Genomic DNA, 23,361 nt, shown 5'->3' with positions numbered 1-23,361 from the left:
ACCGCATAATTCCTTAATAATTCATTTGCGAGTACTGGCAAAGTACACGTTCCTGGTGATATATTTTTTTCAAACATAGCAACTGATCTGTGTTCATTCTATAGAGAGATGCGCAATGCAATAATAAGGAATGACTTTAAGAACTTTAAATTGGTTATAAAGATCGTTGTATTGTTCTGGGAGTGGACAAGAGTTATTATCCGTACTGGGGGATACACAGCGGTCAAACGCAGCGCGCGTGCGCAGTTTCTGTGCAATTCCCGCCAAAATTCTCCATACATAGTCTTACATTTTCCGAAAGCTTTCGCTTTAATGCTAATAGTTAACGCCGTTCCTGGAAAGGTAAGGTTTATACGCTGCTTATGGATCGGAAATCTGATAATTGATCTCCACTGAGTTTCCCAGCTTGAAATTTTCTTTCACCGTACTATTTCTATAACTAGTAACAGTTCTCACTAAGCTGCCCCGCCTTTTTATAATTCGTTTTACAGCAATAATCTAAGATTATTAGAGTCTTTTTGCCGCCTTTGATTATTAATGCCGATGGACGACACTATTAGGCCTTTTTTTTTTACTGTGCCATGTACGTCACGACATTGTTTGCTGCGGAATTTCTTGTTGTGTAACACCGTTGTGTCCTAAAAAAATTCACAAATTGAAGTCGAATATATCACCTAGCAATATAACACATAACACATTATTCGTGGTGACAACACGCAAGCTTATTCCCGGGCTTTCACATTCAAAATTAACTTACAATAATTTCCAGGCCAAAAAGCCTAACAATTCTAAGGGTAACAAAATATGGCACAATTAAAGATTCGAGAAAACAATTTTTTGATACTTATTCAACCCACTCTTTGGGTCAAATAAACTGACAGTTTGTTTGCGAAACGGTATATATATATATTTGCAAATTTTATAAAAAAATTTATTAGTACTGTATAAAAAAAATAGTGCGTAAAACTTTATACTGTTAAAAAAATGATAATAAAATTACATTTATATACTAATAAAAAATTTAGGGCGAACATCACCTCGCCGAGTAAAAATATCGGTATTACAATTTTTATATACTAATAAAAAATTTAGGGCGAACAACTCCTCGCCGGGTAAAAATAACAGTATTTCATTTTTTATATACTAATAAAAAATTTAGGGCGTACAACTCCTCGCCGGGTAAAAATAACAGTATTTCACTTTTTAAATACTAATAAAAAATTTAGGGCGAACATCTCCTCGCCGGGTAAAAAAATCGGTATAATAAATTTTATATACTAATAAAAAATTTAGGGCGAACATCACCTCGCCGAGTAAAAATATCGGTATTACAATTTTTATATACTAATAAAAAATTTAGGGCGAACAACTCCTCGCCGGGTAACAACACGGTGACAACACGCAAGCTTATTTCCGGCCGGGCTTATAACATTCAAAACGAACTTACCGAAATAATTTTCAGGCCAAAAAGCCCAACAATTCCACGAGTAACAAAATATGGCACATTCAACGATTCGAAAAAACAATTTTTGATCCTTATTCCACCACTCTTTGGATCAAATAAACTGACAGTTTGTTACCGAAACGAATTACCGTGTCATGACAAAGTTCACGCTTTTGTTTTTTACTTATCGTAAGATGTATACGGTTTCCACTTGTTTTCACGACGTTCAGTCGCTGACTAAAATACGAAACTCTTTGTCCCCGGATGATACGCCTGTTATGCCTTCCATGTCATTTTTGGTATCATTTCAATTTCAGGTACACGTTTCAGCTATTTTTTCAAGCAACTGATGTTTCTTGTGATCACAGTGCAACGGCTATTTCTTTGCGGTACTGACTTCCGTTGCTCCTTTGCAAGCGTTCCGGCAATCCTTTGCGAGCATTAGGGCAATCCTTTGCGAGCATTTGGGCAATCCTTTGCGAGCCGCTTTGACCAAAATCGAGATTTTTTCTGGCACCGTTCACTAAATGCACACATTTTACCTACCTACGCGGGGACTTCTAAGGTGCCTCCTAGGAGGGGCCGGAACCCTGCGGGGGCAATAATGCGTAGGGCCGATAATTCAAACGAAGCCTAAGTTAGACGTGGTTTAAGGCTAAATCAAGGTTTAGACAAGGATTTTATAAACCATGGCTAACTGGAGTCTAAATTGCATTATTTGAACGCTGAGCACGAGTTTACGAAGACAACGTTAGGACGACGTCTAACAAGTGTAGCTATTGTTTTAATATCATGCATGCGTGCTACTCACAAAGAAACACTGTTGTCTTGCGGTTGTTTCCTTATAATATAAGGGCTGCATACATAATGTAGTACAGAGCTGTGAGGAAATATTTTCAAGAAATTTTACTTGCGTTTTGTAACCAGCTTAGAGGTTCAGGGAGAGCATAAAAATACAAATCAAAAAACAAGTTGACTCCAACGGGCGAGAATCAGTGAAAACATATAGATATAAATTATATATAACTGCTGATCTTATAATTTGCTACCAAAACCAGTCACGCGCTTATAATTTCACTCTAGATTAATGTTTCTCAAACCGTTAGCGTGCAGTGCAATGGATAATTTTAAATACTTACAGTTGCTGTTCCCAAATGACGCTCATTTAGTCTTTAGATCTGAGCTTAGCGGTACAACAACCTGCAGCTGCAGACAGGAGGACTGGACATAAAAATTTGTAACAGTGCAAAACTGACAGTTTTCCACAATCGGTTGTTGATTTAATATAACAGTTTATCATCAGCCCATTTATTTTAAAAACTTTTAGTCTATTTCTCGCACTAACAAATGGAAATAATTCTCGGTTGCTTACAAGTCAGTGACAGACTACCTTAAAAAATACAGTAGAACCCGGTAACTCGAACTCAGATAACTCGAACAACCCCGCTAACTCGAACACACTTCCATTTCCCTTGGATTTGAACTCACTTTTCAGTCATTTTTCCTCGGTTAACTCGAACTCGGATAACTCAAAAACCCCGCTAACTCGAACTAAATTTCGTTTCCCTTGAACAAAATTTCGCTCAAATTTACCCCGATAACTCGAATTCCGGTTCTTACAACTCGCCACGGTTGCCCATTGATTAGAGCAACGAACAGATAACGTATTTGACAACCATTTTCCACTCTTATCATAAGAATGTATGGTCGTGTTAGAGTTTTTGGGAAGATAAGTCCAATTTGCAATGTACTGTATACTGGAGTGCTGAAAAATCAGTAAACTATCAATTATTAACTTGGGAAATTAAATATGCAATCGACCCCGGTAACTCGAAATCCCGCTAACTCGAAATGTTTTTTGTTTCCCTTCAGAGTTCGAGTTACCGGGGTTTTACTGTACGCACAAAAATCAGACATTCAATACGCAGGGAATCTAACGCATTCACCTCATCATTGAGGACAACAATCAAAGCCAAGTAAAGAAGATCACAAGTGACTGAAGCATAATTAAATGCGAAGTCGTGAGATTGTCAATATACGCAAACTACAAGGGGTACAGAACTTCGCTGCTCGCAGAGTTTCCGGGACAAGGAAGTATGATCATGTAACTCCAGCCCTGAAAAACCTGAGATGGATCCCAGGTGAGTCCCACGTGTATCTAAGAGACGCTATCTTAGCCTATAAATCTATGACAGGTCAAGTACCAAACTATCTTCGATCTAATCTTATCTCCAGAGGGAACATCAGTGGTCGGGAGACAAGATCTTCTTCGCAGCTTAACATACCGCTTTTTAAGACCAAGTCAAGACAACGATCTTTTTATTACAGAACTGTTACTTTGTGGAATGCGCTGCAACCTCATTTTAAATTGAGTGAATCCCTTATTATTTTTAAACGCAAAATGAAATCTTATCTTTTAAATCAGTTTTTAATGTCATAAACTCTGCACGTGATTTTAATAGTTTTAGCAATTATTTTTTTTAGATCATTTTTAGCATTTTTAAGTATTTTTATTATATCATTGTAAATAGTTTTAATGAAAATATTTTTTCTAGCCACTTTATTATACTTATTCTCTTTTTTTTTTTTCATTGGCTCTGAAAAGCCTCCATGGGGAGAGGACAATAAAATTTGTATTGTGTTGTATTGTCAAATCAGTCTAGTGCATCACCAGACATCAATACTGGCGGAACATTCACTTTCCTGTTACACTTTCTGAAAGCTCCTTACTGAAGTGCTATCTTCAGTTAAGACTTTTTTTTGGACAAAACATGATGATGAAACGACGGCATTTAGAAACAAACATAAAAGTTCCAATCCGATTGATTGATGTATGTCGGTGGAAACTGAAATTAAAATTTAGGTCAGAAATTGAAACATACTCACTGCTTCATCTTACATTTCAGAAAACAAATGGAAAGTAAATAAATTTAACAAAACGTGACTGATGTTATGATAGAATGTGCATGATGAGAATGAAGTTATGAAAGGACGTGAGATTCAACAGCGGTCTTGCTGATTTTGTTTCAGATCGGGGAAAAGTAAACCTTAAGCTTGCTCTATTTAGTTAAACAAAGGAGGGACCTGGTTCATGTTTCTAATCGTTGTGATTCAAAAACAGTTTTCAGAGATTTTATAAAACCGACTGCACAAGGAAGAGAGATGTTGAGACTTCCACATCATCACAGCAACATCTAGGGTGCTTCTTTTTATGGCCTTTACTGAGGCTGATAGTTGCCTGCGAAAACTTTTAGCTACTTTTTGTTCTAGAAACAAATTTTAACCGGTAAAAGATAAACACTTTATTGCCTTAATTTTTCACTACAAAAATTTTCGTACGGCTGCCTAAAAACTGAAAACGATATGAGTTTTTATTATATATAAACTGCGGTTGTTTATTGGGATTTTGACCACCGAGAAAAACGGTATTTCAACGTGTGTAAAATAACGATAATTTTTTACGTGTGTTTGATATGAAATTTATTATCTCGTGTTCAGTTGAACACTCGAAAATAAATTTCATATCTCCGCGCAACCATGTATTATCCTCTATATCTATCACACTTTCGAAATGTACACCGAGCGGTCGTTCTGTCCGTTCTTTGGGTCAAATTAATTAGTGTCATTGTGTCACCAAAAAATTTTCCATTCCAGCTGTTGGCTCCGAATAATTCTAAAACTAGCTCTCCTAAGCAAACTAAACCGCTTGGGAACTACTTGTTGTTATGCCGAACGCGGGAATTGCCTGTGAATTTATAAAATAAAACAATAAGGCAGCAAAAAGCCCGACAATTTCAGGCATTCAGAAAGTACATTCATGTTTTCAATTTAGGCTTAGCCTATTCAGTAAAACAAGTAAAAGTGTTCAGAACTGAGCAGCACAACAGATATAGGAGAAAAACGGCAAACTTTCGTGACGCTAAAATCAAACACATTTTTGTCCTGGCTTATACTTCAGTGACTGGTTGTGCCACAATCAGTTTTCGTCAATAACGACAAAGTTAGATTAATTGATGGACTTTGATATAGAACTTAATGTACTTCAGTTAAACAAACAAAAAGCAGAAAATCGTACTGACTTTGAAAAATAAAATTCATTGTTTCATTGGAGAAATGGAGGCATATAATTACTGCGTCTTAAATTAGATAAAAGCACATGAAAACAAAAACTGTCGCGTAAATTTTACAAAAAAATGCATCTATTAACACCCGTTTAGCAGCAGAAATGGCAATGGTTATTACTCATTAGGCGTGTTTTAAACACAGAAAGTGAGTTTTATTGGTTTGTAGCTCTCCTCTTATGCAAGAATCTTATCCTTTAGCCTGCTGCTACAACCAGTTTCAAAAAGGTTGCTAGAATCTCATGAAAAATTGCGTTTTCCTTAAAAATCGTTCACGAAAAAGAAACAAATAACTTTGATTCTGACCCCCTTTCCTCTCGCAAGGTTGTCGCTTAATCATGCCCAGTTAAATGTAATGCCCACAGCCTAACAACATTGACTAGGGGAAAGGATCCGGAGTGATGGAAGGTATCACGTTTGCCATTTGTAAAATTACCTCTAAATGCACAGTATCTCAACTCTCTTTGAAACTTGTTGTCGCTTTTGATCAATTTCAGGGGGCGTACGCTGTGAATTTTTCAACCCTTAGTTCACCTCGGAAATTTGCCAGTTTAGCCCCGCAAACATCGGGGCGTACGCTGTGAAATTTTCAACCATGCACCTCAGATATAGAGTTAGCAGTAGGGCCCAAATGCCGACTGAAAAAGGACGCGCGAGTACGGTTGTTCCTCTTTACATGTTAGATGCTACTTAAAACAATTGTTGAACTAAAACGTTCAAACAAAACTGATTATTAGCTCATGATTTCATTCAAGGTTAATGTTCTCGCTCATGCAGGAGTGCAGCATGCATTGTAATCGAATGTAAATACTTACTGATTTTGTTCGAGGATAACTGGCCGTTTTCAATCCCTAGATCTGAGCGTAGCGGGAAGACAACCTACAGGCAGGAAAATTGGAAATAAAGAGACGTTAAAACTTGCAACAGAAAAAAAATTGTAGCAATGGACGCGACAAAATGTTTCAGAAACTAATGCACGTAACCCTTTTAAATTCAAACGTGTTTGGAGACGAAAATAGTTCACGAAAAAAAAAAACAAATAACTTTGATTCCGAAACCCTTAATTTCCCTTGCAAAGTTTTTGTTTAACCAGTTGGGTGAAATGCCCTTAGCCTAACAACATTGACAAGGGGGGAAAGGGGTGATGCAAGGTATAACGTTTGAAATTTGTAAAATTACTCCTTAAATGCAAAGTATCTAAACTCTTTTTGAAACTGGTTGCTGCTTTCGATAAATTTCCAAATACGTATAGTTGGCAGTATAGGGCCCAAATTTGCCGACGTAAAAATGTCGGCTGATCCAATTTACAAGATGACCGAATTACAAGATAGATGCTGTTGTACAATTGTAGTAAAACGTTCAACCAAAACCGCCGATTATTTGCTGATGATTTCATTTAAGAGTAATGTTCTCGCTCATGCAGCATGAACAGTAATCGAAACATACAGTACTTACTTTTTTTGTTCGAGAATAACTGGCCTTCTTCAATCCCTAGATCTGAGCGTAGCGAGAGGACAACCTGCAGACAGGAGAATTGCAAATAAAGGCGTTAAAACTTGCAACAGTGAAAATTTTTTTAGCAATGGACGAGACAGAATGTTTCAAAAACTAATGGACGAAAGCCTTTAAAATTCAAACGTGTGTTGACAACCGAACAAAATACTTCGATCTGCTTACCTTTCAGTTACAGACTCTACCAGTAACACACACAAAAATTGAAATTCCCGGTAGCGGACAGGAAATAGCGAACTCGCCTCCTTGGCTAATGACAACAACTAAAGCCAAGAAAAGTAAGAAGACCACACTGAAAGCTAGAGGAGGTCTTGAGATCGTCACACCTTAAGATTAATGCATCATCCGACAATGATGCAAACATTTCATTTTATTGTTGCATTTTCTAGAAGTTCTTTAAATACCGAATTTTGACGAATAAGATCAAGACGATGAAACAAAATCCGATCATTGATTTTTGTCGGTGGAAACTGAAATTAAAATTCAGGTCAGAAATTGAAAGCAGCAGTGAAAATAGTTGTTGCGAAATAATTGGAACGAGATGTATTTCTAAAATTCATCATAAAATAATTTTATAATGCAACAATAACAAGCAACAAGAAACTGAAAACTTTATACTGACAAAAATACTAAAGTGGTACGAAGGAAGCCCGCCTTAATATACACCTCTGTATTACAGCAACGTTTTTATTCTCCCGAACACAACAACTCCGTCTTCTATCAAATCTTGTCATTACTTCAGTACCTGAACTAGTCATCTGTTTTTCTTGTGAGGGAACCTAAGCTTACGCTTACGTGGTTTTTTATTAGGTTCCCTCGCCATTTTGTTTCTAATCTTATATTATATTGTAGTCCTATATATTAATTATTATCTTGTATATTGATTTTGTATTATCTATTTTTTCATAATTATATTTTTTGTTTGTGTGGCAAAATAAGTAAATAAATAAGTTCAATCAACTTTTCTTATGAAAACGATAATCTCGTTAATACGATCGAAGACCATCTTTTGGAGAACCCGACATTTATTTTCTTTGTTAATTTATTATAGGTGAGAACTGAAAGAAAACGTAAATGAAATAAAAATAGACCTTTCCCGCATTACACTTCGATGCGCCCGCGAAGAATGGTTTCAAGTCGAGACTTTAAGTTTAAATTTTCATATATTTGTTATATTTTACCGTATGTGAGTTTTAACACAGCTTAAGCAGTTGCGAATAGAAACATAACTTTGATGATAGTTATGATCTTTCATGTGCACCATAGTTAAACACCGCACAATTTTCGCCTGGCATCCCGCAGAACTACTCATGAGCTACTTTTTTTCAAATCTATAAACTGAGCGAGACCGAAAACGGACAAGAACACGATGGAAAGCTGAAACTCGCACAACACTCGCACAACTATTCGGACGCCATCTTGAAATGTTGTGTGCAGAGTCAATGTCACGTGGCGTTAAAATTCGTAAACAAAGACATACTTCTTTGAAGTTCGCCGAGTTTCCTAACCGGTCTCCTCTACTAACTATGTGTGCACTGAGCATCTTTTACCTGCAGTTCAAATATATGACATTTCACATTTATCACGAAATGGGAGTTTGTCGTATAAAATAAAGATCTCACAATCTCCTCGTTGCATATTTTGTAACGAAATAGAATCACTGCCGTACTAGTCCAGTCCCGGTACTCTCTCTTCCGCGCGCCCTTTATAGGCCGGGGTTGAACCCAGGCGCGCGAAGAGAGATTCCAGGATAACTTGCATGCGCATGCTCAGAAAGAACCAATCAGAAGCAAGAGTGTGGCTTCATTTGCTTGGGATGCTCGCACGAATGACGTGTTCAACTACGCTGATTTGATGCTGATGGTGCTGATTTTAGTTTATGACAGATGAATGGGTTTCCTAAACACGCGCGTAACTGATGAAAAGTCGAGCGATTTTGCTTTTCAAAAACCTCATTATCTATAAAATAAACAAATTACACCGTGGAAAATGCTTTGTACGATTTTTATTCACTCGTAGAGTTGTATCAGAAAACGAACGAGTGAGCGCAGCGAACGAGTGAGTTTTCTGATACTACTCAACTCGTGAATAAAAATCGTAGGCGCGCATTTTCCATGGAGTAATCTCTATATTCACAACTTCTATGACAATTTTTTAGAGAAAAGCATGAGTCGTTTCAGGAACAGGTATGGTTCAAAGAAATTACTATTTTCCCAAACAACATCAGCTTCAAAATGGCGGAGCATGCTGGCTCTTGCCAATCACAATCATTTGCTGTAATTAAACATTGTGCTCGATTTTAATAACAATTTTAGGGGAAAACCCGTAATTCAACTAACGTTAAGTTTCGAAAGTAGCAATTCTCGTCATTTTCGGATTTAGCAGTCTTCACCTATCGCTTCTTTCGGATACAGTAAAACGCGAGTAAGAACCTAATTACATTTAAGAACCTTTTCACTTACACGATTCATCCGATCTAAGTTTTTAACACTTAATTTTCGGTGGCCTCTGTCCACCTTCTTCAGAGTGATAATTGAGTTCGTTTAAACATTAGCACGCGCTAGGTATGTTTGACTATGCAATCCAATCTTTAATTTCTTAACAGTGGAGTGTAAGCGCGCGGAAGGGGTTTTCTTTCGTTATCCGCGTTGAAATCCACCGTAGAGTGCCACGACTCTAGTAACAGTCTCTTACGGTGTTCATCAGTGATCGCCCCGATCGTTTCTATCGCATCGATCGTTTGCAAAAACTGAGACGATCGTAGGCGATAGACGCGATCAAGGGGTTCTCATATGATCGTCCCGAAATACAGTCATTTTAGCCCTAGATCCAGCACAATGAAAGCCTTCAATGAAAGAGCAAAACTTGTGGCCCCCTATCTTCTCAGTTATTGCAGTTTTACCGGGAGTTTTACGGCGAAGAAGAGAAAGAGAAGCTAGAAGGATAGAACACGGGCGATCCAAGCGATCGTGATCGCCCCAATAATAATAATAATAATAATAATAATAATAATAATAATAATAATAATAATAATAATAATAATAATAATAATAATAATAATAATAATAATATTAAATAATAATGGTTTATTTGCATTCCAAAGACAGTATTGGCTCTCCAATCCCAGCAGACATTAGCGATCGTCTGTGTTTTGTTCTCATATAATCGCCCCGATCGCAAGGAAACTTTTTGAAGTGACAGAGGCGACAGAAACGATCGGGGCGATTATATGAGAACCAGGCTTTAGTAAACCTTTATTTTGAAGTTCTTGACGATTTCAGTTGAAGGTTACTTCTGCGCAGCAAGAAGCTGCTTCGCATTTGAAAAGGCCGGGACACAGGTAGCTGGAACTAAACCTTCTTCTAAACCTGTAGATAAATGTTTTTTTAATGCCACGAGAAGAAAGTTAAGTGCTACAAAGTGCCGTCGGCCGTGAGAGTCTAAGCGCGGAAAGGAGCCGGATTTGCGTAAAAAAATACAATTTTGTTTACGCGTTGAATCTGAGGCAAAATGAGGGATACTTTAGGCCCGGGCCAAATGTCGAACTTCACATGAAACGAATTAAACTGAGCAAATTAAGATCATGAAAAGTTCGACGTTTGACTCAGTTGAGTTGGTCCGGCTGAATTTAGATCGACCAACACGTTCCATCCGTCTGTTTCAGACGGATGGAACGTGTGAAGATCGACAGTAGGACAAACGTCGATCTTTCCATGAAACGAACTAAATAAAAATTTATTTTGTATGTTAATGTATTTTTAGCCTAGAAATATTCGTTCTTGCTGCTCTGAATTTGATTCGACGAATTGTGTTTGACGCTTGACCCAACGGTCGAGCTTTACCTGTTTGGGTCGACCAAAACTGCAATTTGGTTCGTCTCATGTGAAGTTCGACGTTTGCCCTGGGCCTTACTCTCTCTGAGCGCCTACCGCGTAACTGCTGCTCAAAGATTCATTATAAACTTTTATTAATTGATGCACTCTGTTACAAGAGCACGCTTCCGAAGCACACACCACGTACCGCCATAGCCGGTTAGTCGAGCTTAGCAGAACAAAAGCCCACATTCATTAGCGGCAGGCATGCTCAGCTAAAAAAGCTTAAAGCTCTTTGCACTTGCCGCCATTATGCGACATTGCCGCTTTTTTCGATGCGACGCAAACTTGCTAAGGTGATAATTATGCGTGTATACTGCAAAAAGAGTCGCATAAATAATGAATTACCATGCCTTGTACCGCTTTTATTCACAAGTGTAACGCTACAATGTTCACGCAAACTCATATATAAGTTTGCCTGATTCTAATGAACAAGAACGTTTTTTTAGGACGTAAAATTCCACTCCACCCGTTGTATTTATTACTAACGACGTGCCGTGTTAATACCATATTTATTCATCAGTGGGTAAGTAAGTTATTTACCGTTATCAGTATACGTAGCTATGGTAACGCGTGTCCAGGAAGCGCTCGCTTTTTCTCTGCGAATTTTGTTATAAAGGGAATGGATCATTAAAAGGCTTTATTTTGTCTTACTTTTCCTTAAATTTTGTTATAGTTACGAGTAATTGTCCTTCAATTCTGCCTGTAATTAAACAAATCGGTCCGTCGCTACGCGGTCGTACGATTTTGTTAAGCACTCGTATGATCACACTCCGAATAAGACTCCACTCGGTCCCATAAGCATTACTTATTACTTCAGCCAATTCAATGGGGTCCCAGATGCAAAGTTGTCTGGTTACTACACCACAGCAATAAACTCTCGAAGTGGTGTCAGTGACTAAGTGAAGACATTCACCTTGCTACTGTTCGACATTACAAAATGTATAAATGAATGTTGACAATAAGTACAAGGATTTATTGCGGAGAACACTCGATTTTCAATGAACAAATTAAGAATTCTGAAGAATAAAAAGTAAAGTAATTTAAGGTTTATTGCCCTGGTTTTCCTGTGACGCATGTAACGGGAGTGTTAACAAACCTGGCAGCTCTCTGACGTACTTAGTGACGCAACAAATAAATGAATTCTGTTGTATACTCAGTTATGACGTAAACATGTGCGACCGTTGCTAAAAAGATATTTAACATGTTACAAACCGACAATAGTTATACCTGGGAGTTATTTGAAGTATTGCTCAACATAATTATAGCTAAAACATAGAAGTAATACAATTAGCACATCTATAGAAATGTAATACACTACAAACAAAACTATTCCATTTTTTTTATAAGGGAATTACTTTTTTATAAATTAAAACTGTGAAGGATAAGGCTAAGAAAGACTCAAAACTAAAACACTTATTTAAAAGTTTGGGGAACTCGATTCTTTCAACGTTTCGTACGAGAGTAGGCGGTATAAGGCGGCCGACGAGCAAAGATTTGTTATGCAAACAACGAAATAAATAATAAAAACAGTTAAACCATCCGTAGCACAAACTGGAAACTCCGACGCACCGCCCGCTTTTTTGTTAATCATATCCGCTATTCGAGGCTTCCGTTGTTTGATAACACAGTAAACTTTACTAAGCAAAACAATCAGAAATTTGTACAGAGTTTAAGCAGTCTTATTTAAATTGAAACACGGCTTACGTAAGCCGGAAAGATACAGAGATACAAAAGAGTACTGGACATTTGACGTCTATGGTCACGTATTCTGAGGGTCTTCTGAGGCTTGTTCTACTTGGTGTAAAGCACATGGAAAATTATTTACAATCATTATGAAATAAGCATCATTAAAGTCCCATATTACTTGTGATAAACAATTCTTGTCTGTTAAATAAGTGCAATGCTTATAAATAAATTCCTTTGCATCAACCTGAGTCGATCCATTTTACAGTCCGTAGACCTCCGCACAAGTAGTGCGAAAACTGTTCAACATAAACTCAGTACAGCATTGCATTGCGTTCTTTTCCAAGCATTCTTTTGATCGCAGTCTTTCGGTACTTGAACAGACGCTAAAATGAAGAATCCATGATGATAATTAAGCTATCCAAAAAATTGCGTCCAAAAAGAAACAATCTCCTTCTCCTTGACAGTTCTTTGAACTGGTTTTCCCGCCTTTTTCGAGCGCTTGCCAGTCTGTGGCGTGTCGCCGCAAAGTGCCTCTTCCCACGGCGTACCTCGCAGAGTGGATTTCCCGCCGAAAGCGAGTGAAACACTGATTGGTTGCGGCTGAATTCGAGGAAGATCCTGGCTTTCAGTTTTCTCTTGGCTTCTGCGCGAAGTATTTTCATTTTCCTTGGATGTAACACAAACTACAGTCGATAAAAGGGTCTGTGGTTGTCGCTGAAGTAAGTCTAAGAAGTCATCATGTCCCTGCCCTTCGCTTGACGCTGAAGCTGTGCTTGGGCTCATACTCCTCTGCTGCTCTAAGAGATCTGTTTGGACGTTTTTTGCCATAGAAATCCACATTGAACTCCCAGTTAATGTACTGCGCTAGAACAGCTCCTTCGATGTCTGGAAATCTGAAGAGTAAATCACAACTCTTTACTTTGGGACGCGGACTGCACAGTTAATAACATTGTGTGAGCGAGGCCAAACGTGCTCTGATTTTAAATGCTTCATTCAATGAAAAGGACAAAAAGTCATTAATTAGGCTAAGAAAATTAATTTAGCACCTCATTGTAACGACTAGCCTGGAATCCGCATAAATTTCCATTTTTGGCGTGTTTTGTTTCGGAAGACCGAACAAGAAGAAAAAAACGATTTTTCCTCTGTTTTCTTAATTGTTGTTTCTATCTTAACATAACAAAAGGAAACAATAATTGATTTATCAAAATAGTAATTTGCTTTCGAACAATCTGTCTGTTTTAGGAGTCGGGTTTATTAATTACCATAAATATTTCAAAATATCCATGTCAAACACAACTTCTACACATTCTGTGGATAAGGTTCTGTGTGGCTAGATTAAATCTAGAACAGTTAGAAAAGAAAAAGTTAAGCAATTCTAAGTAACATATCAAACCGAGTGGATGTATCGATAAAAATACGAACAATTGAGTACGTGAGCTAACATAAAACCATAAAACCCACCGAGCTTTCTAGAATATTCAATAGTTACGTCATAGTTATTGAGTCCAAAATGAGGGTCAAAAGTTGTTTTGTCAATTGGTCATATTTTCCTTTTATTACTTTTCCATTGAGACATTTTTCTTTACAGAGCCAAAGGAATATGAACTAGCTAGATTGTTTTATCGGGAGGTTTATTGTGTGGTTGGTAGTCAATTTTACTTCGGGGGTCCGCCCTGACGTATACATGTTTTTAGCAAGAAATCACTTAAGGTAACCGGTTAGAGGTTAGTGGCTATTTGAAAGCTGGCGAATCTGTAGACATTGGATTAAAATTGATATGACTTTTTGAGCGGGGCACCACTAAAATATAAGCAGATTACAAAATTGACAAGATTCCGTGCAGTGCTACCAATTTTTGGCCACGAACAGACGAAAAAAAAACCTTTCAGACAGTTTATTTAGACAAAGACATTTACATGCAGGCGGCATGGATAACGAAGGTTAAGCTATGATGCACGCAACTGAATAACTGACTTTGAGTTAAAACCCGGAGAGCTTAAAAGCGGTGAATAACTTTTGTTAAATTATCTGGCATCGAGGGCAGTGCGTAGATAACTTTTTAAACTAGTGTACGTGATACTCATGTCAGTGCGGAAGATTTAACACCTTCACAAGAATCAACATTGACCAAAAAGCAGCGAGACTGAGGGATGTGACAGTCTGACATAAGGAAATCCGTTTTATAACGAATCATGCAAAAAAGCCTCACGTCCGCACACACATATCACGCTAAACGCTTCTTTTGAAATGCTTTCTTTATTACTGTCTCGTCAATGGCAGGCGAACTCGTCCCCAGGGTCTTGATAACTGTAATCTCCTTTGCGCAATATTAAATCGCGCGGTTTGGATTTTACCGTAAAATTTTGATGTATTCAAAAACCTTTTCTTTTGACTATACTCGAGATGGTGGTGGTAGTGTGAGAGGGGGGAGGGGAGGAAGGAATTTTGCGCTTCAGACAACTTGGGCTTGTATTTGGAATAAACGACAATCGTCCACACCACGATAACTAGACCCATAACTTTTATTCTGACAGTTCAATGCCTATGTGTTATCTCTTGAACCTATTCGAATCTTATGCCTTCGAGTATATATTAGGATGAAATGCGGCAAAAAAAGTAATCATGGTATTTGTTCATTTTTCTTTTTCTTTTCTTTTCCGCGCGATGCCTATATGAATTGAATCGTACAATTTGATTGGTTGCTCATTTTACATCTGGGACAATTCGTGGAGGCGTGTGACCCAGTTGGCGTTCGCGACAAGATGGTGGCAAAAATGAACGATAATGTATTTTTTTCGCATTGTGTTTTTATTTTCAATGAAGTTTTTTTAATGAAGGTATGAAGTCTATTGTTATACGGGTGAAATACAAACGAACTCCAGAAGCATTTTAGTTTAGTTTTACAATAATGGAAATTTAATTCCCGCTTGCGCATTGGCTTCGAAATCATCATCAAGTTTAAGAAAATTGCTCGCTAAGTTGTTGTCTAGATGTTGTTTAATTTAATGTTGTCTCTGAGGCTTTAATTAAAAACAGTTTGAAGACCTTTGAATACAAAGAGGACAATGAATTTTATCATAGCATGTCGGTCAAAGGAGCAACGGATCCTTAAAACTGATGATCAACTATTATAAATTATAGACGGCGTGGGAAAGCTTTTTATGTCATCCCGATAGTCGCATGTACTTCAAATGAATGCAAAATAAGGAAACAAAATCGAAATTATTTGCTGCTGTAATGAGGGAACGTTTCAATTATTTCCCAAACAATATATGGGGCATTCTACTCTATGTTCAGTTCCTTTTTTGTCCCTCAACCATCAAGCGAAAACTTGAAAACTTTCTGCGCGAAACTTGTAAAGAGTTTTTAGCAATGCCTTCCTGTTTTCTCTTCTTTGCTTTTTTTAGCTCACTTGTCTTTACTTGTAGATAGGGCATTCTATTCTTATCTTGACTCAAACGATACCGCCTGCTCATTTACATCATATCGGACAGCTGGAATCGGGCCCGCCTTATCAACAGAGTTCTGCAGCCAGCTGGCTCCATTTTACTCGTTTCTTTGCACTGCGAAAAGACAACGAGCCAAAAATTAAATTTGTTCCGGAAGCCAGATCAGAGGTTACATTGCTTAACTGCTGTTCCATTTTCGACCCCCTGTATGTGTTGTAACGCGAATTGAAAGCAGCATTTCTCGTTAACTTCTAACTCTCGACTACCCGTGCATATGACAAAACTACTGACAAAACTTTAAGCGCTCAAAGAGAGTTTGTTTTATACAACGGACGCGGGTAGAATAGATATATATAGTCGGATTGTGTTTTCAACAGGGTCTAAATATACCAACAGGAAAAAATTGAAGAGAATTCTCGAATATTCATTCTTAGAGACAAGACTTAATAAAATTGTTCCGAAGTTAAATAAGTTGACAAAATAAATTTATCACACCATGGGGCTGTGAGGGATGAAACAACCTGCCGTTTCTAGCAAAAAATACAAAAACTACTCACTATACCAGATACTGAACACACCTCAATTTTTCCACGTAAAGGAGTTTTTGACGATGCTAAAACGTCTTCCACGCTGTGTTGAAGTGAAGAATGCGATGGCCGACCGCCGGGTAAGCTGACCTCCCGCTTCACAAGCCGTCGTAAAATGTCCTGTGCATGCGCAAGTCTTATTCTTAAGAATGACCAACATCTAATTTCTCTTAACATTATCTAAAACTAGTGGTAACCACAAGTTAGAAAGTGCGGGCCTTGACGCACTTAGAAAAGGTACTGGTACGAGAGTGCGTAATTTTAGATGGCAGTGTCGATAAATAAATGATAAAATGGACAAAAGACAATTATTCCGAGTAACGCATCAAGCAAGGAATGCATGTTTTTATCGTTTTGGGAAGTGTAATCGAGCACGCGGTGTGACTTGAGATGTGATTTTTCTCAGTCGGTAAACTCGCTATGTTGTGCTCGCCTTTTATTAACGTGGCGCGATTAATGATAAATCACTGGACAAAAGACAATTAGTCCGAGTAACGCATCACGCTAAATTGCCTCGAACCGGCCGCGCCGCGAACCAGAGTTGTTTTTTGATTGACAGTTTTTTTTAGTGTAGACGAGCACGCGGTGTGAATTGAGATGTGATTTTCCTCGGTCGATAAACTCGCTATGTTGTCAGAGAATAACCGTTGTCACGGTTAGAATCATTCGCTTTGCCGTGGTTTATGTGTGATACAATCAGAGCAAATTTTTGCAAAAGCAATACCCGTAAAACAAGTCTGCAAATTGTAATGTTTGCAATCTTCCATGTGACAGAAGCCTAACAGATTTTTTCTTCCGGTGTTACGACAAACTGTCGTGATTGACACATTTTTCGCATTCCGATCGTTCTTAGTGGAAGAACAAAATTTTCAACTTCCGTTTTCTTTTCGCCATTTATTAACGTGGCGCGCACGCGTAAAACACAATCCGCTGGTCACTGTCAAGATTAGGGTTGCGGGCCTCTCTTGGGCCCGCAAAAATGATAAAATTTACACTAATACGCTAAACTTTTGAGAGAGACATTCAAAGAATCTTTAATCCAATGGTTTCAACCCAATGATTATTCCTGTTACGTAAGCAGTATCGCGGGTCCAACATAGGTTTGGCGGGATGCGGGATGAGGCTTCAAATCAAGACGGGATGCGGGACATGAAACATTTTAGTGGCGGGATACGGGATGTAATTGTCTTGGCGGGACCGGGATTTGTTTTTTTTTTTTGTAAGCGGGTTTTTGGTGTGTTTTCTGCCATTTCCAGTGATCAATGCAAGCGCACGATACGGATTCCTTGTCTCATTCCACAGTGAAAAGATTCTAAAAACAGCTTGCAATAAAAGGTCTTTTGAAGTTATTAGCAGATTTCAAACAGACTGTTTTCACTGTGCAACCCGAATATTCTCCAGAAGTAGGAAAAAAAATAAACCTTACCCTGCGACCAGTGTAACAACAATAGCAGAATCCACCCCAGAAGAAAAAGCGATATCACAGTGGCAGGCTAAGGTTTGTAGAAGAGGATAGTGGTTTGGGAAATCAGCAGGTTACCTGGGATGTAGCCTGCGTAGCTGGCGGGATTCGCGGTCGAGTTCGCGTGCTTCGCCCGCTTAAAGCACGCGCATTCGCGAATCCCGCCATCTACGCAGGCTACCTGGGATGCTGATTTTCTTTTAGGGATAACATCTCTATTTAACTGTGCAGCAAGGTTTAACAGTCGATTCTAGACCACCCCCTGGCGCCTCCCGTTTTGCGCTGGCGTACAGTTCACTTGCCGCTTTTCTTTTTGTGGTTTTATGAAAAAGTTTTCAATGAATTAAGACGCCAGCGGAAAGACAAAGAGGATAACGCATGGTTGCGCGGAGATATGAAGTTTATCTTTGCGTGTTCAAATCGATAGCTTACGAGTGAGCGCAGCGAACGAGTGAGATATCGGTTTTGAACACGAGAAGATAAATTTCATATAATCAAGCAACCATGTATTAAAACCAAATTGATTGCAAGGCTGGTACCACGGCAGGAGGGCAAGATTTATTGGCCAATATTTCAACTAGCAGAGCTAGTCTTCTTAAACCTACTAATTACGATGTTTTTGACGATTTTCCAAAGATTTCCGACCATTTTCCGAAGATTTTCAAAATGTTGTCCGAAGGTCGTACGAATGATTCCGAACTTCCCGGAATTTCTGAAGTTTTCCGAAGATTATCGAAGATTGCCGAGGAAGATCCGAACATGTTTCTACTTAACATTGATAAAATTTGGCTCATTGAGCATTGAAACACGGCAAACTGTGCGATCTTATTGGTCAAAAATGATATCACACATGTGTGGATACCATTTTTATCCACACATGTGTGATACCATTTTTTTCGATTTGCTACCACTCACTATACTACCGCAGTTTATATTAATACAATACAGTTGCTCAATAACCATCACAGACGCATCTTTACACCTTGGTATTAAAATGTCTCAATCATTTGTACATTTGCACTACTAGGGCAGTGTCACGTTCAAATAACAAATCAATTTCTCGCGTGATTAGCAGTTTTTAAAGTTTCTATGTATAATATGGGTTTCTGATAATATGTTCAACGAATATGGGGAAATCATGGCGTATACGGAATCTTTCATAGGCGTATTTTTGGGGGAAGAATAGAAAGAAAATCAAAAAATCTTTTTAAACGTGGATTTCTAGCGCTGTACAAATTTTGTGGTGCTCTATGCCTTCGCAGACACAGTTATAAGCTGCGTTCACATTTAACCCGAAACATCTTTAGAATAAACATGTTTCAACGAAACATGTTTCACCTAAACATGCTTGTTAACGTTATTGCATTGTTCACATTTCAGTGTCAGTTTCAAACACGTTTCATGCCTGGTGTGTAATTTATGCGGTTTCACGGTTCTTGCATAAATCTTTACACTTTAACCGTAACAATATTGCTCGAAATTAAAATAAAGTTTCCATTAAATCTTTGTCTTTCTGTCTATTTTCAAGCCCATCGATCAAGCAGGGCTAAGAAGACAGTATTGTCAGAATTTGCGCTATCAGTCGGTAACAGAAGATTTTCATTTTGTAAAGTTTGTTTTTGCATTGCAATGCTGCAATGCTGCGCGCTTGTAGCCGCAGTCGTAAACTTTCGTGGCGATATTCTGCCAAATATTCTGCTTTCTATCTATCACCGATAATTATTATTGTATCGCTTTATTAGCCCATATTTTAAATAAACATTTGGTCACATAGAAGACCCAAATTTGAAGCTTTTGGGCACTCGCCTCCTCACCGCATATCCTGCATTTTTAACTTGTTTAGTCTGATCATGATTGAAACTACCTCGTAAGGTAATACTTATTATGATCAGTCTAATCATGTTTCAATCATGATTCGCGCAATGCACTGCCTGATGTGAACACTTTTTACAACGAAACACGTTTCATTCGTGATGAGACTTATCATGTTTCGGCCTAGTGTGAACGCAGCTATAGCAAACTTATCTTCATTTAGAAAATTGATTAAAATTAACAGTCCCTCCAGCTTTTTTCTGGTCTTCCAGAAATGCAAGCAAAGGAGTAAAGACGAGCTAGGAAGATTGCGCAATATTCAACCAGATTGAAAATAAACCTGTGTATGATAAGGATGTGACCAAAATGTATACCTCTTTTTTTTGACTTAGACATGTGCACTACAAGCTAGTTTCGATCCATGCGCACTTCAGTGTCAACAATTTTTAAAAATCACTGATTGTAATAAAAACCATTTTCATGTTCAAGACCTGCCCTTGCCACTAGCTGGATTTGTTTCTCGGTTGTCTCGAGTTCAAATCCTCGGTCATGCTTTGTAAATAGCCAACTGGTCTGCCTCCTGCCAGTTAGGATTTTTAAACTTGTTATGTTCATTTAAAATTATTTGTTTCCTCTGTTTCAGTGGCATGCCTGTAAACTAGCTATCTCGTTGAGATATAAAGCTAAGTGCATGACTACTATAAACATATATATGTCTGAATTTATCAAAACCAGGTCAAGGAAATTTTCACCGTTTTAAGCGCAAATCGCTGTAAACCCGTTTTTTTTTCGCCAGAAACTATCTCCAAACTCGATGATATAAAAACTAAAGGGAAGGTCAGTCTTTTTTCCTCTTCTCCTCTCTCTTCTCTACCTTTCAGCGCTGTATTTCTTTTTTTTCCCTTTCTTGTGGCGTTTTAAGCCAATTCGCGCAGTAACGTACTTGTTCAAGAATACTGACGTCACTTTTCTTTGACCCGGTTTTGATAAATTCAGACATATATTTATTCATTTTTTTATTTTTATGTAAAGCTTGACAGCCTTTTTTCTTTATCAAACTGTCTTGTAAATTTAAAACAACGTACTTTTGTTTTTAAACGAGTATTTTTAAACGGCTTCACCATAAACTGAAACACTGATTTTGTTTTTTCAATCTGCCAGGTGAAGGGGAAAAAACAAAATGGCACCTGGTTGCCGTTGCTTTAAACGCAGGTAAAAGGGTCGGATGCGCTTTACACATCTTTCCATTTGTTCAATTATATACGAGAGTACAGTGGCAAACGTGCATAAGAATGCATAGAAAGTAGCCTCTATCTGCTAGATGTAATAGACACAAATAAAGTCATTATTATTATTTCATTGGTCCCGGTTTACGGAAAACGTCAGATTGAAACGCCTCATTACAAAAAAGTTAACTAGATTTCATTGCAGGAAGGCAAAAGCGATAAGTGGTCGTTTCTTCTGCGTGTAACAAAAACAATAAGTTTCCGTTTGGTTTTCAATTCAGAGTCTAAAGCGGTTTTGTTTTACTTTTGTTTACTGGGCATTGTGATTGGCTTAAATAAAAAGCTCGCGCCACCTTCTCAACCAACCAGAAGTAAAGCTGGTCGCACGCGTTTTCCCGCGCTTGGAGCCAATCACGTGTTATTGCTCTGTGTTCGTATTGGTTTAAACGTTGCTTATGTTCGATTCACTGTGATTTCCTCTTGTAATTGCTTCGATTTTGGGATGAAGATGCTAGACAAAAAAGGGCTAAGATTAGTTTTAGTTATTTTGAAATATTTAATTCTCAAAGCAGACAATACATAGTCTACGTGCATCAAAACACGCGGTTAACTCAGTTCCGCACGTTTCTTGGATAGCAGTACGTGATATTTGAAAATTAGCACTTTTAATATTTAACGCTATTTTAATTTGCGCCTTGCAGGCAAAATTAGTCACACTGATCCTGTTAAATCAATTAGACTCGCGAAAAGATTAGGAAATTCGCCTTTTGCTCTTCAAATCTACTTCTTTTAGTAACAAGCATAAACATCTCTCCGAGGTGATCAAGTTTTACTTGAAATTCCATTTAAAAGGTCGCACTCGACTTGATTTTCTAGGGCAAAGAGGAAAGAAGCAGTGTTATAATGTTTGCATTCAGAATAATGTTCAGAATCCCTACAATGTTAAATAGAAAAAAAATAATTAAAAGCTTCCATAACAAATAATTCATTTTAAGAAATTGTAAATTAAAAGAAAGCAATCACCAAGAATAAATCGTATAAGCCACGCTTAACACCTTACGAAATTGTCGCCACTTTTTTGTATATTTTTTTTATTTTCATTCAAGCTCTTGAAGTGAAAACTGCATTTTTTATTGAATAAGATTTATTAGAAGCAAAAAAAAAACTATGTCAAATCAGTCGAAGATTAGACTGAACAAATTTTTAAGCGTCTGATATTTCGGCAGACATAATAGATTTTTGCGCAAATCTGGCACCTACATCCGTCCCCGGTCTGAAATTATTGACTAAAATAATTGTACTTGCATACTACTTTCTTTTTCTCTTTATAGCTTCAATTTAATTGTTGATATGCCGAAAAAAAGCCGACACTCTCGCATACTCCGTGTACAAAAACATTTTTTGTAACATAGAGGAATATTGTGGTTTGGAAACACAGTGTTGTACGTTCCGCCGAATTAAAGCTTAAAACAGCTTTCTATACAAAGCTGAACTAAACCAATTTAGCTGAATAAACGACATACCACCCAGTGGTGAGAAAATTGAAGTGGGCTTTTGTTTTCAAACATCCGACCTCAAGTTTATAAGCGTAAATGATATTTTCCATTTTGATTAGGCAGCTGTATCGGTTAGAAACAAAAGCAATCAAGGAAAACTCGATTAAATATTCATCTGTTTCAGGGAATACGTGATCGCCCAGAATTCTTAATAAGCTATTATCAACATACTCCACTCTTAGCCAATCATACTGCGGCAATAACACTTGCCTGAAGAGTATTAAAGCTTGTAAAAAGTTTCGAAATGTTAAAATACGCAAGTTGTGAAGTGGTGTGAGCTGTAAGCTAGAGGATTTGTACCAAAACGCCGTTTATCTACAGAAGAGGGTCTCACTTGGTAAAATAATCACACTTCGTTATGTGCCGCTCAAGTCAATATATCCATTCCACTGTGAAAGAGAACGAATGTAAATCCAAAGATGCTAAACTATCTTCGACAATGAGTAGCGAGAAAGACAATTTTTCCATACTCGATCAAGAGAAAAGAGAGTCAACGACAGCAGTCAACGGACGACAATTACAAGTTAAAAATGTCAAAGACATTTCAAGCAAGGACACAGTTTCACCAAGTGAAAAGAAAAGAAGCAGTGTTTATCATCTAAACGCTCAGGACATTCACATTGCGCTTGAA

At 37.8% G+C, this 23,361-nt stretch overlaps 1 long non-coding RNA gene across 1 annotated transcript; it reads right to left on the bottom strand.

The window, feature by feature from the left end:
- Nucleotides 1-11,843: 11,843 nt before the first annotated feature.
- LOC144651985 (uncharacterized) lies at nt 11,844-13,740 on the bottom strand. Its single transcript, XR_013570398.1, has 2 exons — nt 13,685-13,740; nt 11,844-13,531 (listed from the first exon to the last, which is right to left on the bottom strand). It is a non-coding gene; the product is annotated as an uncharacterized LOC144651985 (long non-coding RNA).
- Nucleotides 13,741-23,361: the final 9,621 nt, after the last annotated feature.

This window comes from Oculina patagonica, chromosome 4, assembly GCF_052425735.1.
Source record: "Oculina patagonica isolate OP01 chromosome 4, crgOcupat, whole genome shotgun sequence".
Taxonomy (NCBI): Eukaryota; Metazoa; Cnidaria; class Anthozoa; order Scleractinia; family Oculinidae; genus Oculina; species Oculina patagonica.
The sequence above is the reverse complement of the archived record's forward strand: the minus strand, read 5'-3'. Positions and strand labels throughout refer to the sequence as shown.